Here is a 15,653-nt window from a genome sequence, read left to right as displayed (position 1 = left end):
GTGGTGACTTAATCATCTTCTTTACTCTTCTGCTGGCAATAGTGTGGTTCTTAGCAATTATCAGTTGCAGCTGCTCATTTCATTCCTTGTTTATTTCTACTTACGAACATGCTGCTGCAAACGAGTCACATGAGACTGTAGATAATGGAATCTGGAGGAACAAATAATGTGCTGGAGGAACTCAGCAGAAAGAATGACATTCATTGGGGAAAAGGAACATTTGATGTTTCAGGTCAATATCCACATCATCTTTGTGCACCCCTCTTACCGCCCCCTCCCTGCCCATACAATTTGTCCACTGATCACCTCTGGGTTCCGTCTCATCACTCTCCCCTCTCCTCTTTACCTAGCTACTTCTTCTCCCCACTCAGCCCTGACGTCAGGTGTTAACCAGAAATGTTGACAATCCCTTTCCACCTTAAGATGCTGCTTGACCCTTTGTATCCCTTCAGAAGACTGTTTGTTGATCCTGCTAAATATATCTGGTTCCTGTTATCTCACAGGTTCCAGTGTAATGTGCTCGTCCGAACACTTGCATCGAGATAGCTTCGGAGCATTTAGCGTTGCTTACTAATCAGTTATCATTGTGATCCTGTGATTTATACGTCGCAGCTGAGTCAAATCTCTTAATTACGTAAAACAGAAAACCGTGACCACAGCCCAGTGATATCACATAATCAGTAGTTCTGAAAATCAAGTTAATTTTCCAGTGATCTTGTATTCGTAGCAGTTTCTGTTAGGGATACACAGATGCAAAAGCAGGTCCTTACTTAATTTCCTCTTGTGCTCTGTCACAATAGAGTCTATAGTTTATGATTTAGCAAATTAAAATGAGCTGTTGTGGCACTGTGCAGAAAGATGGTAACATTGTTTATTTACCTCTATTGAACTTAATCATGCTGCAATTTAAATCCATCTACTCAATCTTATGATTTGAACAAAACAAAATACATTTATATCCTGTCTGCAATGTAAAATATCCCAAGTCATTTCAGAAGAATTTTGACAGGGATATTTCCAGAAACAAGGTCAATGATGAAGATTTTCAGGAGAGTCTGAAAAGGGATGAGGTAAATGGTAATTTGTGAAGATCTGGGGAATGAATTCCAGAGCTTGAGAAGCAGGCTGTTGAAGCTTTGGCTGCAAATCTGCAGAGGAAATCAGGTATATTTAATTAGCAAGTTCTTTCTAGGTGGAACCTAAAGGTTGAGCACATCTTACCTCTGTTCTAGTTCCATGCTTCTGAATTAGCTGAAGAGTTGGACCATAATACCATAAGAGATAGGAGCAGAATTAGGCTATTTAGCTGACTGAATCCGCTCCATCATTTCATCATGGCTGATCTGTTTTCCTCTCAACCCCATTCTCCTGCTGTCTTCACTCCCTGACTAATCAAGAACCTATCAACCTCCACCTTAAATATACCCAATGATCTGACCTCCACAGCCACCTGTAGCAGGAAATTCCACAGATTCACCACCATCTGGCTAAAAAAATACTTCTCCATCCTTCTATCCTGATCCTAGATTCCCGTACTATAAGAAACATTCCCCAGCACGTGAGATAGGTTCCAATGAGATCCCTCTCCCTTCCATTCTTCTAAATTCCAGCAAGTACAGGCCCAGAGCCATCAAATGCTCCCCCAAACAAGAACCCTTTCATTCCCGCAATCATTCTTATGATCCTCCTCTGAGCCCTCTCCATTGTCAGTGCATCGTTTATGTAAAGGGTGTAAAGGCAGATAGATGAATAGTTTGGAAATGTGTGCTCTGCTCCCCCTGTTTGCACACAGCCCCCATGTGCTTCTGTCAGAAGGTCTCAGGGTATTCATGACTCCCAGATGCTGAAATTACATATCGTGTGATCATGGGACGGGCATCCCCAGAGGTGAGATTTTATATTCTTTCTGAGCCTTTCAGAATGCTCATGAAGTGTCCTCTCTGTCCTTCTGAAAGAAAGTTCAAAGCAGAGCATTTGTTTGAGACTGGTTAGTAGCGCTGAATGAACAGCAAGATTTTCCCCGTCTGGGCATTGAAGAGGGGCGTAAGTGGGGTGGGCAGTGCAGAAGGTTGGAGAGAAAGATAGGACAGTGAAATAGAAGGGTGAGTGAGAAAGAGGAAAAATAGATTGAATGTAAAAAGTTTCTGAGGGAGGGAAGTGATTAGTAGAAGTGTGTAGTTTGCAGGTGGGCAAGAAGGATAAAGCCACAAATGTTTGTGCACAAATATAATCAACTACTTCTGGATCAAATACTCCGATGATGTTGGATGAATGTAATGTATTGTTAGATTATATGTGCTAGTGAGTATCAATTGAATCCAAGTATACAAATGTGCCATTTCAATGAAAGAATTTCCATATTTTATGAGGATGGGCTTTTAACTATAGGGACCTGATTGACAAGGACATCCTGCAAGGTAATATCTGGGGGGAAAATATAATCTATGCATTATATTTATCAGTTACATTTGACTCTGACTTTATTATGAAGTACTTAAAAACAGAACACAAAATATTATCCCATTTTCACTTGAGTTCTAAAAGAAATTCAGTTAAGAAAAATGTCATCCTTTTAAGTTGGGTGAACCTAGTGAGGATATATAAACTGTATCTTAAGGCTCATAACTATGTGTCCTTTCTGTCTAATACCCACATAAAACTATCATTATTAAACAAGATTACAATGTAGTAGAAATTATTTTTAAAAAGTAGATTGATTTAACAAAATTTAATTTGCAAAATGAATGTGCTTAATTTGTTTTAGTAGTAACAGGAAAAGCATATTGACTTTATTATTTCTGATCCTCTGCTCCACAAGGCAGGAGATGTACGAGGGTGAAGGGAGCAAAACATCAAGGAGTGATGGTCCCTGGCTGATATGATAACCCTGTATCTGACTTCAGGGCACTAGTGTAGGGGCAGCAGGCAGCAATGCCAAGCGGGAAACGTCTTCCTGTAAATCTTATCAGTCAAAAGTGGTTAAGTGGTATCACCTTCAGTTCTGAGAATGTTTAATATATAATAGTCCCCCTTGTGACACATCTTTATGCAAAAAGAATGTTAAGTTATTCTATGATTTGAAGCTTGTCTAATAGATTTTCCCATTTACCAGAAATGGCAGCAAGAATTGAATCTTGCTGTGGTTCTGAAGAGGACTTCCAACAGGAAGTGTTCTAATTAATCACAAGTAAGTGCACAGACTTCATGTCTCATCTGTCACGGACCTGCACAGTTCCAGAAAATCACTGGACTTGACTTGATCGAATGCAGCAAACAGAAGTCAGTGGGGAGCAATAAGATGGCAGGAATATCACTTAATAATATTTTGGCTTTGTAGCTGCTCAATTGGAAATCTTTTAACGTTTTCACTTTATTTGATCTTTTTTTCTATGTTTCTTATAAATATGTATTGAAGCACAAAGGTTTTATGAGATCATTTTGGTACAGAATCTTGCAGAATAGTAACAGGGCTAAAAATGCAGCACAGATTTGTACGTATAATAAATTCATGGAGCAAGATTTCATAAATAATTGACAGGCTGTTAATGAGAGTTCTCGTGGATATTCCGATTGATCCTCTTAGAACAGCGTATTTGGGCTTTGCTCTAAGGATAGGTAAATGATTTGCTTGCAGTCTGCAGCAGACAAAATGGGTTCATTTATTAGAAACAATCATACAAAGTAACATATGATTATAGGCTAAGAGCAGGGAGCTTTATAATAAGATTGAGTTATTTTCACAAAACAAAGGTAAAAAAGGACATCACATTACATTGTTCTTGCATGTAATGGAATATTTTCCAGCCAAGGTTGGTACCGCATGTGTTTATATCCCATTGATCTTTCATTAGCTTGTTCTTGGAATTCAGTTAGATTGTTTAGTTATTTTTTTTTTCAGATTTTCTGCAAAGCCCATTTTATATGTCTCTGCATACAAGATAACGGTGCTTCTCCCTGCCATTGCTATCTTCAATATTCTTATCAGTGCTGATCTCTCATTCTTCTTTAGGAGCAAACTTTATATCACATTTTCGCTACTATGTTCTGCTTCTCCCCAGCTCTTTAATGCCTCTCTGGCTTATCAACTCAGGAGAATGGGGTTGAAACGGGAAAATGGTAGATCCGAGTCAATGGTTCAGTTCTGCTCCCATGTCTTATGGTTTTTATGATGGTTTTTGATGTTACCATAAAAAACACAGCTGAAGTGTGGATGTTAGTGTGTTCCTGGTTTCCTCAACAGTGTTCTGCGGCATGGCAATATAAAGTTCATTGGAAGTCAAATATGGGCACTTCCGACATTTAGCTCTAAACTTGGACTTGCTACTGAGTCCAGGGGAATCCTGTTGTTGAGTTAAGATATCTGTCTCCTCAGCTTTCCATCATTCACAGTTGATGTATCTGATACAGTTCTGTTATGTTGAATGGTATTACTGACCTAATTTGAAAATGCAAGCAATGAACTTTTGTAGTTTTCTTTAAAAACGTGCATTTTAATTAATTACCAACAAGGCATGGTGTTTTGACTTTACTTAACTATTATGGCTATCAATTTCAACTGCTTTTAAATGTCTCTGTTTATCATTGCCGAGGGATGGCATTTTCAGAGGGACTACCGGAGGTCGTACTGCCAAATGGGGATATTGCCTAAATGAAAATTTGGCCAAGTCCTGCTCTGGAAGTCCATAAGGGGATGGATTCAGAGGGTTCTGCTGACCAAGGGTCGGCATTTTCGGGGGGACTACCGGAGATACCACCACCGAATGGGAGGAGTGTGAAACTGAGGCCTTGTCATTAGAAGTCATGCCAGGGTCAAGCATGTCTCTGAGCACGCATAGGATATGCAGATTCGTTGATCACATGTACATCGAAACACAGTGAAGTGTGCATTTCCGTAACAATCAACACAACAGAAGGATGTGCTGGCAGCAGCCGCCGGTGTTGCCACATAGCTGCCATCAACATAGCACGCTCACAGTGTCCAGTCGAACAACAAAAGCATCAGCAATAAAAACTACACAACAAAACAAAACTAACAAACATCATTCCCACCCTCCCAGCTGCCACTCTCTGACACAGGCGGCCTCCAAACATCTGATCACTGGTCTTTGGCCCCAGAATCTCAGGCTTGCAGACATTGGGCTTCCAACCTCCAGTACCCGGATCAGACTCGTAGACCTTCGATCAGTAGATGCGCCAACCCAGGGGCTTCGAACTCTAGACTCACCGGTTCCTGGACTTTGACCTCCAGCTTTGACCTCTGGGTATCAACCCAGGATCTCACTACTTTTGGGACCTGACTTTGGCCTCTGAGCTTCAACATCTGGATTTTCATGGGTCTTGATCCTGGAACTCGCTGACCTGGTGGGGTGTTTCCCTAATGATGGATGCTGCTTTCCTGTGACGCATTCCCCATAGATGTGCTCAGTGGTGGGAAGGGCTTCACCAATGATGCACAGGGAAATAATCAATTAATTTTTATCAACAAGGCTTCAAAATCCACACAAGGGTTCACTGTCATACTGAAAAGCTGCAAGAAGGAATAAAAGCTAAAGGCTGCGGTACAATGAACAATCCTAGATTGACCATCAGTTGGAGGAAAAGAGAATTCCAATCATTAGAATTTGAAATAGCAAGCAGCCCAGCATAACAGTTGACTGTTCTATATTTTTCATGAAGATTTTCAGCACTGGAAAACATGATTGGATATCCATTCAGGAAATTAAGTGTATGTTGAGTCTACTATATGTGAGATTTTCTTATGCATTCTTATGTTTATGAAACTATGTTTGGTTCCACTACCCTGGGGTGAGGGTATGAATGCAAATGGCAGAGACTGCATGTTGATGATTTATCTTTGAGAATTCCAAAGCTGACCAAAAAAAAAATAAACATTGCAATAACAGGGGGCATGGGATGCAGTACATAGCAATGAGTAAACTCCAAATTAGAGATGCTTCCAAGTTTAATATACACAACATTGTAAAGCAGGCTGATGTGGTGATGTCCTGAGATAGCAGAAAGCCTCTGCAGGGCTTAATCTGATCCTGTCTCTTGTTGCATTGGTGGTGAGCTCAGTTCCAAAGCATAAAACAAGGTAATGAGAAATGACTGAGGCATCAGGCCACTTGGATCTCTTCACCCTGCTCTCATGACTATACCCCTTCCCCACATGAAACCACCACGGTGGGCTTCACAGCTGAACAGGTGAGAAGACAGTTGAAACGTCTCAACCCAAACAAGGCTGCAGGACCGGATGGTGTCAGTACCAGGGTGCTCAAAGTCTGTGCCCCTCAGCTATGTGGAGTACTTTGCCATGTCTTTAACCTGAGCCTGATGCTCCGGAGGGTTCCTGTGCTGTGGAAGATGTCCTGCTCGTCCCTGTGCCAAAGACACCGCGCCCCAGCGGCCTCAATGACTACAGACTGGTGGCATTGACCTCCCACATCATGAAGACCCTGGAGAGACTTGTTCTGGAGCTGCTCCGGCCTATGGTCAGGCCACACTTAGATCCCCTCCAGTTCGCCTACCAGCCCCGACTAGGAGTTGAGGATGCCATCATCTACCTGCTGAACTGTGGACAAGCCAGCGAGCACTGTGAGGGTCATGTTTTTTGACTTCTCCAGTGCGTTCAACACCATCCGCCCTGCTCTGCTGGGGGAGAAGCTGACAGCGATACAGGTGGATGCTTCCTTGGTGTCATGGATTCTTGATTACCTGACTGGCAGACCACAGTACGTGTGCTTGCAACACTGTGTGTCCGACAGAATGGTCAGCAGCACTGGGGCTCCACAGGGGACTGTCTTGTCTCCCTTTCTCTTCACCATTTACACCTCGGACTTCAACTACTGCACAGAGTCTTGTCATCTTCAGAAGTTTTCTGATGACTCTGCCATAGTTGGATGCATCAGCAAGGGAGATGCAGTTGAGTACAGGGCTACGGTAGGAAACTTTGTCACATGGTGTGAGCAGAATTATCTGCAGCTTAATGTGAAAAAGACTAAGGAGCTGGTGGTAGACCTGAGGAGAGCTAAGGTACCGGTGACCCCTGTTTCCATCCAGGGGGTCAGTGTGGACATGGTGGAGGATTACAAATATGTGGGAATACGAATTGACAATAAACTGGACTGGTCTAAGAACACTGAGGCGGTCTACAAGAAGGGTCAGAGCCATCTCTATTTCCTGAGGAGACTGAGGTCCTTTAACATCTGCCGGACGATGCTGAGGATGTTCTACGAGTCTGTGGTGGCCAGTGCTATCATGTTTGCTGTTGTGTGCTGGGGCAGCAAGCTGAGGGTAGCAGACACCAACAGAATCAACAAACTCATTCGTAAGGCCAGTGATGTTGTGGGGATGGAACTGGACTCTCTGACGGTGGTGTCTGAAAAGAGGATGCTGTCTGAGTTGCGTGCCATCTTGGTCAATGTCTCCCATTCACTACATAATGTACTGGGTGGGCACAGGAGTACGTTCAGCCAGAGACTCATTCCTCCGAGATGCAGCACAGAGTGTCATAGGAAGTCATTCCTGCCTGTGGTCATCAAACTTTACAATTCCTCCCTTGGAGGGTCAGACACCCTGAGCCAATAGGCTGATCCTGGACTTATTTCATAATTTTCCAGCATAATTTACATATTACTATTTAACTATTTATTACTAATTTCTATTACTATTCTATTACTAGTTATTATTTCCATGACTATTACTATTTACTATTTACTAATAGTAGTATTACTATTACTATTTATTATTTATGGTGCAACTGTAACGAAAACCAATTTCCCCTCGGGATCAATAAAGTATGACTATGACTATGACTAAGATGCAGACTTCTTTTATGATCAGGTACTTAAAATATGTTTTGTTATATAGTCAAATATAAAGCTCTCACTCCCCCCCAGGTTTGTGAGAAATTATAATGTATTAATTCCTAAGAATTTGTACAGAAACCTGTGGGAAAATATTATGAGTGTAAAAGTTATTGCTGTGGCTTTCCTTAGCTAATATTTAGGTCCATTCGATCCAATATGCTAAGAAATGCTTATACGTGAAACCTAAAAGCCTTGTACTGTATCTTTGGAATTAAATACCATTACACTATTAGAGTTATCTGTATTATTCACAGGAGTAGTAAATTAAGAACTTGTTTGTGCATGGCCTGTAAAGATATTATTGCTCTGACAGTAAATAAAAGACAGAAGTAAAGAGTAATATGGAAAAATGGAGGCAGAATTATCTGGTCAACAGCTGACTTGTTCATTTTAGTACAAACTTGGCTTCCCTGATTTTAGCGGAATAAAAATCATTTGACTGCACAAGAAGAACCCTTTCAACCCTTTGTGCATTAGATTAGATTAGATTAGATTCAACTTTATTGTCATTGTGCCGAGTACAGATACAAAGCCAATGAAATGCATATAGTATCTGACCAGAAATGCAAAGAATAGTGTTATTTACAAAATAACTGCGAATTAAAAGAAGTGCTACAGCACACAGATATAAAAATACTGAGACAGTTCAATAAGGATGCAATACTGATTAGCGCCATGACGAGAGGTTCAGCAGTGTCACAGCCTCAGGGAAGAAGCTCTTCCTGTGCCTGCTGGTGAGGGAGCAGAGGCTCCTGTAGCGCCTACCGGATGGGAAGAAAGTAAAAAGTCCATGGTTAGGGTGAGATGCATCCCTGATAATGCTTTTTGCCCTGCCTAGGCAGCGTTTATGTAGATGATCTCAATGGTGGGCAATTGGGTGCCAATAATCCGCTGGGCAGTTTTCACCACACGCTGGAGTGCTTTGCGGTCCGATATGGGACAATTGCCGTACCACACTGAGATGCAGTTGGTGAGTATGCTCTCAATGGTACAGCGGTAAAAGTCCGTCAGTATCCTGGGACAGAGTTGAGCTTTCTTCATGCTCTGGGGGAAATAAAGGCACCGTTGCGCCTTTTTGACCAGGATGAAGGAGTTCAGGGACCAGGTGAGATCCTCGGAAGTGTGACACCAAGGAATTTGAAGGAATACACGCTCCACTACAGTTCCGTTGATGTAGATGGGGACGTGAGTGTGATTCCCGGCATGCCTGAAGTCCACAATGTGCAAGCTATTTGAAAAAAATATAACAAAGTAATTAAAAGAACACACATTCTAGAAACACTCAACAAGTCAGGCAGCAACCATGCAAATAGCAGCGGTTAATGTTTCAAAAAGGTCAAAGTATCTCGGTCCTGAAGCATTTAACAGCTTCTCTCAGAAGCAGCCTATCCAGCTGACTGTTTCCAACATTTTCTGTTTTCATTTCACATTTCCAGCATCTGTATTTTTTATTTTCAAATTTGCCTTTGAATATTTTATTTTTTTTATTCTTGCTTATTGTCTCTCCTGAAAAAATAAATTATTGATGCTCACCCATTCCACTAAGATGCCTCTGATTTTGTACATGCTATTAAATCTATTGACAATATTCCTCTTATTAATTTGCATACTTTTATAACATTTTCAGCATTCCTGATTTTTCTAATCTCGGAAGTCTCCATCCAGGTCACGAATGTACATACACATCTTTTCTGCACTCAAGTGTTTTGATACAGCAAGCCTAGGAATGCATTCATACTTTAAGCAGCCTTTACAATGTCCTGTCCCAATTCAATTATTTGTGTCATAGCCTTTATTCCTGGCACTGACTTATAAAATTGTATAAGTTAGAAAACAGTGACTCTCTTTCATCCAAAGTGCATCACTTCACACTTCTTTGCTTTAAGTGTATGTCCATTTTACTGGTCTGTCTGTATTCTGCTGAAATCTTCTACTTGTCTCTCTCCTTTTCTCAAATTCAGGTCACATGAAACTGTGGTTTTACCCTTTTATAAGTGCATTGCACCAGCTTGAGAAATGTGTTGCATTCTCTTCTCAACTTTTCCACAGTTTTACATTGTCTATTGGCTTAAAGTTTGTCCATAAATCAATCGTGCTTTTTGAAAATGTATCTCTCTACCCACTTTTATTTCATCAACAAATTCAAACCCTTTTGTATGTTATAACTTGAAACCTGCAGTGGGCCTGAAACGTCGACTGCGCCTCTTCCTATAGATGCTGCTTGGCCTGCTGCGTTCACCAGCAACTTTGATGTATGTTATGACTTCATGTTGGCTTTTACTCACCCAAGTGATAATAAATAGTGCCCTGGATTATGGCCTCTATTTGTTTCCGCATGTCGGGAAAATTGGTTTACTGCCAATAGTGTTTGTGTTTTTTTCTAGAGGATGGTTCTCTTACTCTGACACGGCTGCCACAAAGGAACGGGAATACTGAATTAATATTCCTGAATATGGCACTTAACACATCAAAGTTCAGGAAGATGTTTATGGTATTTGAGTACTGGGAAAAGAGCTGTGGCTTTTAAACTAAATTATGTTTAGTTTTGAAATACAGCAATTAGTTATGACCATAACTGGAATGAATGAGCTGACATAGTGAGCGATGTTGGAGTTGGCTGAGTTGGACTTTGATGACTTACTTGGCGTGATATTAAATATAATCTGTCAACAATAATTGCTTATTATCCACTTGGTTATAAATGGTGTAAAATTCTGCCTGTAGAGAAGACTAAAAATTAGCATTATGAAAGAATACAGGAGACCCAATTGCCCTGTTGGTAGTTTACATCAAAACAGTAAATATATTTGCCATGTTAAATATTCTGTTTTACTTTATGTAAGCTTTTTGTCAAAGTAAGGGGAGAAAAATTCGTCCAATTTTCTCTGAGAGCAATACTCCTTGATATACAGATTCTTTCAGTCAAAGATTGTCCTAAATCATCTGAAGTGAACAGAATGTAATTTTCTAGAAAACAATCCAAATTGGAGACATAAAGTATTCGGAAGCAGAAACATGCTTCCAGAGGAGCTCGGTGAATATTTCAGCCTCGATTTAATTTGAAAGCGCAAAGTTGATGTCACTTGACTGAATATTTAGCAATTATTAACTTCCTCTTCAAACATCTCCCATCTGGCTACTCTGTAAGTGCATATTTGGAAGTAAATGTAAATATTTCTGAGCACATATTCCACTATTTCGTATTCTCAATCAGAATTGCCTGGTGTATCTTTTTCTTTGAAAAAGCTGTTTCATTTCTGTCCTAAATCAGGTTTGTTGATTTTTTTCCAGATAACAGTGAAATTAATTGCTCCACGGGTCTTAGAACAGATTCATTTTCCTGCTCATCCATTGATAGTTTTTGCTTTAGGGTGATAAACATTTCTTGCTAGTTTTATTTCACAATAATAAGCCTGGGCAGGTTGTGTCTATGCTCAACACACAACTTCTGAAAGCCTAAAGTAGTGTGATGTCTATAGTAAAATGTTTTTTCATTCCTTGTGGGGAAAAAAACTTCTTAATTGATATCATGTGACAAGCCAAATAATTTGGTATTCCAGTCCATAAGCCTGTTGATAGAGGAAATAGTATCTTGAAACATTTTAAACACAAATATTTAAATGAGAATATATTGGTATGTATTTTTTTATAAATGTTAAAGATTTTGAACATTAGAATAGCACTTTGAGTTTTAAATGTATTTTAAGAAAGTTATTCTCTCTGCCATGCCTTGCTATTTGGGGTGAAGATGCCAACTGATGAATTAAGAAGGATGTCTCTGAAGTAATATGTGCTGGACTGATTTGCTGCTGTTGTCTTTAGTCTTACCTACTGCAGTGTAGCTCTGTGTGCTTCCCCTGGACTCACAGCCTGTTAGGATGTGGTGACTTTTTGCAATGCCTATTAATAGATCCAAAGCGGCTTAATTATCTTCTTACTGTCTTAAAAATAATTAATTATTAATTGGCTTGTTGCAAAAGTTCCTATTTGTTTTAACGCATTAATGTTAATATGAACCATATAAAATCGGACTTCTTAAAAGATGGCAGCATCCTTAGACCTCTCTGGGTTTAATAAATGGTGCAAATGTGCATCTTAAACCTGATCACAAGGAAAATATAAAATACTGCAAGTCCCATTCATTGGTGAGACCAACAGTGAGGGAAGCTGCATGGCTTCAGTTATTACACGGACCAGGCCCTCATGCCGTGGGGTCACCTTTTACAGCCATCCAGGGAAGGATGCGCCAGAGGCAGTGTGGGAAAGAACAGAGGCGAGTTGGAATCTGGGCTGGTTTGGAGGTGGCCTCTCCTGTTGGAGCTGCTCTCCAGTGTTCACTCCCTGGAAGACAAGTTGGATTGCCTGTGGCTGACCCACTGCAAGACACGCTGATTTGCCTTTGTCTGCTAAACCAGGATGAGATGCAAAACTGCTGTGTACTTATCCTTGCAGAAACGTGGTTCCATAACATCCTATGCACCATCAGTCTTAAGGTCATGCCACTCAGGGACTGGTGCTAATATTATTTTTTGTTTCTGTATGTGCTATTGTAACTATACTGTATGTGCTGTGTGCTGACTGTGACTATATATATTTTGTTTTGCACCATGGCCCCAGAGGTTTGTTTAGCTGTATATACATGTGTGGTCGAATGGCAATTAAACTTGAACTTGAACTATTCTCCGACTTTATAACTTCACATTTTCCATGACGCCTTTTCCTGTGTGTTCATTACTGATTCCGTCTTCGGTGTGTTAGATTGCAGGTCCTTTTACATTGAGAAAACCAAGATGCAAGGGGAAACTTTGTGCTGCAGCAGTCAAAATACTATTCAGTAACACTCATGGGATGCTTGAACAATGGTCACCATCTTTAAGAAACGTTATTGGTCTTAGCATGCATATTTCACAGATAACAGGAATGTTGCTGGGAAAGCTGAAGATATAAATAAAAACTTGGATATCTCCATTCACAATCTGTAGGCTTTAAATTGCACTGCAGCCCAGGAAATACATTTTGGAGTATGTTTGTTGTAATATCAGAAGTGCAGCAGCCAATTTCCACTTTATTATTTCCCAGTAAAAAATGGATGTTATGAGAAGATACTATTTAGTTTTATGGAAACATCTTGTAATAAATGTTGAACAGCATCTTGAAGAGCTGCCAATTTGACAGCATTCTATCCATTAAGCTAAATTAGAAGACTGGTTTGCATTTTGCCTCTTGCCTAATAGATGGTGCATCCGACATACCCTCAATACTTCTTGATAATACCAGCCCATGTCTTTACCCTCAAAAAACTGCATTGCCACTGAAACAAGAACATTCTGATTCAGAGGTAAGTTTTCTCAAAACTCCCATGGCTGATGCTTTTAACACTAATTGAAGGTTATAGATGTGATTTGATCAAAAAGGCAGAATTGACAGGATTGACAGAGGGAAATGATTTCCACAGGTTGGAGACTCTGGATTGGAAAGAATACTGTTTAAGAATAAATCCTAAAGGAGTGAAATTGCCAAACATTTCTGTATATTAATTGTAGTACAAAAACTATGATGCAATTTAAGATTTGGGCTCCAGTAATTTTGATGAAATCAAGTTGCTGGAGATCACAAGATGAGATAAAAAGAATTCTAGGACTACTCGTTTTTTCTCTCTTATGTTCCATTGCCAATCCTCTTCTCTACCTGGTTCTATCTGTCCCATAATTACCAGTCGTCCCGACCCTATGTCCATCTCACTTATTCTCAGTTCTATACATTGACTGGTATTTGGCTTTGTACAGGTGTTTAGATTGAGCTTTAAACTGTATGTACAGTGCCTCACTGGGGACAATGCTGGATGTTAGACTTTTATCTTGGGGGATGTAGACAGGATGGCGATGTGCTGGAATTGTTTAGGAGGAATAACCATAGTACTGTAATCTTCACTGTAATCAAGGGAAAACGTAAGGCTGGTCCTTAAGTTAGGGTCCTAAACTGAGAAAAGGCAGATTTCAATTCTGTAAGACAGGACCATGGAGAGGTAGACTGGAAGTATAAAGTATAAGTATCTGCTGGAGGGGGAAACAATGCCTGATATGTGGAAGGTTTTCCAAAGTCAGCAAGAGTTCACAGTCAGCATGTCCCATTAAGAATAATAAGTAAAGATTGTAAGTTTAGGGAACGTTGGTTAAAAAGGATATTGAAGATCTGATTGGGAAAGTAAAGAAGCATATGCCAGGTATGGGAAATGGGTATCAAACAAGCCGTCTGAAGTTTTGTAGGGGGATAGAGAAGAGTTAAGGATGAGATCAGGAGGTAATAAGGTGTCATGTTATTACTTTGGCAAGTGGGATTAAAAAGATTCTTAACATTTTAGTAAATATATTACAAGTAAAAGAACGTTCAAAGAAGAAGTAGTTCTTCTCAAGAACTAGTAGTGAGGAGCTATAGAACGTGAGTAAGTTTCTGAATATTCATCAGAAAGAAACATGAGAAGGCTCGAGAATTGAAGGAGTTTGTCAGCATCAGGAAACAGAATTAGGTTTATTATCACTGGCATGTGACGTGAAATTCGTTAACTTCGCAGTAGCAGTTCAATGCAATACATAATCTAGCAGAGAACAACTATTAATAATAATAAATAAAATTTAAAAAATAAAAAAGTAATTCAATTATGGTATATGTATATTGAATAGATTTAAAAAACGTGCAAAAACAGAAATACTGTATATTTAAAAAAGGTGAGGTAATGTCCAAAGATTCAATGTCCATTTAGGAATCAGATGGCAGAGGGGAAGAAGCTGTTCCTGAATCATTGAGTATGTGCCTTCAGGCTTCTGTACCTCCTACCTGATGGTAACAGTGAGAAAAGGGTATGCTCTGGGTGTTGGAGGTCCTTAATAATGGAAGCTGCTTTTCTAAGATACCGCTCCTTGAAGATGTCCTGGGTACTTTGTAGGCTAGTATCCAAGATGGAGCTGACTAGATTTACAACCTTCTGCAGCTTCTTTCGGTTCTGTGCAGTAGCCTCTCCATACCAGACAGTGATGCAGCCTGTCAGAATGCTCTCCACAGTACAACTATAAAAGCTTTTGAGTGTATTTGTTGACATGCCAGATCTCTTCAAACTCCTAACAAAATATAGCAAACAACAGGAATTCTGCAGATGTTGGAAATTCAAGCAACATACATCAAAGTTGCTGGTGAACGCAGCAGGCCAAGCAGCATCTGTAGGAAGAGGTGCAGTCGACGTTTCAGGCCGAGACCCTTCGTCAGGACTAACTGAAAGAAGAGTGAGTAAGGGATTTGAAAGTTGGAGGGGGAGGGGGAGATCCAAAATGATAGGAGAAGACAGGAGGGGGAGGGATAGAGCCGAGAGCTGGACAGGTGATAGGCAAAAGGGGATACGAGAGGATCATGGGACAGGAGGTCCGGGAAGAAAGACAAGGCGGGTGGTGACCCAGAGGATGGGCAAGAGGTATATTCAGAGGGACAGAGGGAGAAAAGGGAGAGTGAGAGAAATAATGTGTGCATAAAAATGAGTAACAGATGGGGTACGAGGTGGAGGTGGGGCCTTAGCGGAAGTTAGAGAAGTCGATGGAGGAGGTCGATGCCGATGTCGATGCCATCAGGTTGGAGGCTACCCAGACGGAATATAAGGTGTTGTTCCTCCAACCTGAGTGTGGCTTCATCTTTACAGTAGAGGAGGCCATGGATAGAGATGTCAGAATGGGAATGGGATGTGGAATTAAAATGTGTGGCCACTGGGAGATCCTGCTTTCTCTGGCGGACAGAGCGTAG

At 40.5% G+C, this 15,653-nt stretch overlaps 1 protein-coding gene across 2 annotated transcripts in view; it reads left to right on the top strand.

Annotated features, from left to right (window-relative positions):
* gabbr2 (gamma-aminobutyric acid (GABA) B receptor, 2) overlaps positions 1 to 15,653 on the top strand; it is a 1,071,742-nt gene that overhangs the window by 383,531 nt on the left and 672,558 nt on the right. The gene's annotated exons all lie outside the window — the stretch shown is intronic.

This window comes from Mobula hypostoma, chromosome 3 (assembly GCF_963921235.1).
Source record: "Mobula hypostoma chromosome 3, sMobHyp1.1, whole genome shotgun sequence".
In the NCBI taxonomy this organism is placed as follows: domain Eukaryota; kingdom Metazoa; phylum Chordata; class Chondrichthyes; order Myliobatiformes; family Myliobatidae; genus Mobula; species Mobula hypostoma.
The sequence above is the reverse complement of the archived record's forward strand: the minus strand, read 5'-3'. Positions and strand labels throughout refer to the sequence as shown.